Below are 3,284 nucleotides of genomic sequence, written 5' to 3'. Positions count from 1 at the left end.
ACCGGGTGCTAGCTAGACAAAATGGATCCTTTTGAGAACTCACTGTTTAGGGCTTCTTCTTTTTTCTTTTCTTTTTTCATTTTACATATGCTTTTTTTATGCAGTCATGCCTCGTTGCTGCAGCCAGATCCCTGGTTAATTCAACTCACTTAATTATAAGCTTTTTACTTTATCATGCAGCTCAATTCCAGCAGAAGAAAGATATATATATATATATATATATATATATATATATATATATATATATACATATAAAGTTTTCTTGTCTGTGTTAGAGTGTGCAAGTTTCTGATGAACAAACCTGGAAGAAGATAGAACATACACAGAAACTTATATGGGGGGAAAATTAGAAAACAGTATGAAGGGAGTTTCAAGATTAAAATTAAGAACTCCTCATTGTCTTTTTTTTTCCTCCTCAAGAATAGAAAAAAGAAGCCAGAACGGAAAGAAGGAAAATATATTTTAAGAAAAGAAATAAGAAAGTTTGTTAAAGAAAAAGAAAGGATAAAGATGGTCATACTATAATTTAATATAATATAATTTAAAGAAAGTGACAACTAATCCTTAAATTTAAACCAGTTACAATGTTTTGGGTACGTATATGTTTGTAATGGGGAAGGGTCTTAAGAGATCTCAGGAAGAAAGGATTACGAAGGGTTAAAAGATCCTACTATATATATATATATATATATATATATATATATATATATATATATATATATATATATATATATATATATATATATATATATATTCTGCTTCTAATAATATTCAATGATTATATGGATACATATAGTTGATACCTTTGATCGAAGAAAGAACTTAAACACGAACTTGACAAGAAAAAAAAAATATAACTGAAGTAATCAGATCTAATTTTGTTTTTCTTTATTTTTTACCATTCATTTTCATAATAATTTTGGAAATGAAAATGAGAGAACAATACACTGACTATTTGTCAGTCTTCTACCTCTTTCTATATATATAAAATTATAGTTGGAGTTCTATTCAATGTTAACTCACTAAAGTTATAAGAAATATGAAATTTCACCATAAATTTTCGTAGATGTTGGTGGTCCTATATCTTGTATAAGGGAGAACTTTCTTCTGATCTAAACTTTTGGTCTTTAAAATATGAAAGAGAAGAAAAAAAAAGTCTACACAGTGGAGAAGGGAAAGTTGTGTTAATTGATTTCATTTCATGTGAATCTTTTTTCCTTTTAGGGAAATTGAAAAATGGCATCATCGAGCTCCTACAATTCTCCTTGTGCTGCCTGCAAGTTCTTGAGGAGGAAATGCCTTTCAGGGTGCATCTTTGCACCATACTTCCCACCGGAAGAGCCTCAGAAGTTCGCGAACGTGCACAAGATATTCGGTGCCAGCAATGTGACGAAGCTTCTGAACGAGCTTCTTCCTCACCAGAGGGAAGATGCAGTGAATTCCCTTGCCTATGAAGCTGAGGCACGTGTGAGAGACCCAGTTTATGGGTGCGTAGGAGCCATCTCTTTTCTGCAGAGACAAGTTCAAAGGCTCCAAAAGGAGCTTGATTCTGCCAATGCTGATCTCCTTCGCTATGCCTACAATGACATGCCTTCACCCTCTCTTTCTGTGCCACCAGCAATGACAGCAACAACAATTCAACAAATTCCCCAAAGGTCTTTCAATGCAAGGTTTGGAAATGAAGCAAGTGGGCTTTATAGGCCCTCTCCCACCATCACTTACAACTCCTACCCTTATTCTCTTCCATGGACTGATACCTCTCCTGAAGATATCAATGATGGAGGAGGAGAAGGAGGAGGTAATAACTTGTGAAATGTCTTTGAAGAATAATATTGCCTATCTAGGGTTTATGCCTCTTGAGGGCATGTCCCCTGCAATATTTATAATATGTAGTCATGGTCTCTGGCTGTGTAGCCTCCTTTGGACTGTTCTGGCTAGGTGACTGATGATGATCCACTGTTTAATTTCTCTTAAATTAATTTGAAGGGGTTTTGTTTTTGTAGGTGATGATTATGAACATGTGTTGTTTATCAAGACCTAAGCTACCAAAAACTTAGGTAGTCTTTCCAAAATCTTTAGTCCTAAAATAAGTGGGTGGTAGATGAGAATGCATAGTAATGTACAACTACTGCTAGACCTACTCTTATTGTGTATTATTCAGTGCAACTCTATAGGCATGTGCAGTGAGCATGCGGAGTTGACATTCTCTGTCATTGTTTATGATTAAGAATAAATGAACGATAACGTTACTTGATTCTAAAGCCTAACTCTACGGCTTAGACGCTTATAGTCCTACTTACCCTATATATTCCCTGCCTTTAATTTTCCTCTTCTTCATGGACCACTCTTTTACTTTATCCTTCTTATTTTAACCCCTCTTCAATTACTTATTTACGCCATTCTATACTCGGTTCACACAATCAATCATTTAAACATGCTTTCGTTTTCTCTACTCATTATAATTACCTCACTTGGCAAACCATCCATTGAGTTAATTTAACTTCACCAACCGTCCAAATTTTAATTTCACTAAAATAAAGGCACAGAACTATAGTGTCAGTGACAGTGAGGAAGCTGAGTTAATTACTGCAAAATGTCACAATCACAGGCACAGAAACAAGATTTTACGGTTGAGTTCAAAGCATATATATACATATACGAACTCTCTCAAGTCTCAATCTCAAGTGTTGTAAAAGGTCTTGATGGTAATCAGAACAACTTGTTAGTGCTACATGTATATATATATATATGTATATATATCTATACATATCTAGTCTCTATATAGGTTCTTTGGAAGGCACAGTGGGTATTATTGGGGTTGGTGTTTGTTTGATGAACTCAACTAACAGGAAAACGAGCAGTGTTTCTCTGAATCTGTGTCTGTGCTGCAATCTATCCGAACTTGTTTTGAATTGTAGTTTTCATCATGTACCGAGAAAAAGGTAGGATGATGAATCTCTTGGTTCTAAAAAGACTTGGTCTCTATAGTCTCAATTCACGTGAGAGTGAGGCTCAGCAACACCCTCTCGTTTTTCTTGAATAAATAAATCAGAGAAATAGTAAGCCACAGTCACTGTACTCATTGGATCCGATACAGAAAAGTAGTGGTGGATACATATACATATACCAACTAGTTCATGCTTATTAGGGTTTTCACCTTTTATTTATTTCTTATTTTTATTTTGTCTCTCTTCCAACAAGTACCCTATAGCTACCACTTCCAAACTGTTTCTATCAACCACACCAACACTCTCCCCCAGACATCGCAGTGAAACTCAAATAGT

At 34.8% G+C, this 3,284-nt stretch overlaps 1 pseudogene; it reads left to right on the top strand.

Moving 5' to 3' along the window:
• Positions 1-1,113: 1,113 nt before the first annotated feature.
• Positions 1,114-2,213, top strand: LOC124826622 (LOB domain-containing protein 25 pseudogene; annotated as a pseudogene).
• Positions 2,214-3,284: the final 1,071 nt, after the last annotated feature.

The sequence above is a fragment of the Vigna umbellata genome, chromosome 2 (genome assembly GCF_029865625.1).
Source record: "Vigna umbellata cultivar VRB3 chromosome 2, Vumbellata_1.0, whole genome shotgun sequence".
Lineage (NCBI taxonomy): Eukaryota > Viridiplantae > Streptophyta > Magnoliopsida > Fabales > Fabaceae > Vigna > Vigna umbellata.
The sequence above is the reverse complement of the archived record's forward strand: the minus strand, read 5'-3'. Positions and strand labels throughout refer to the sequence as shown.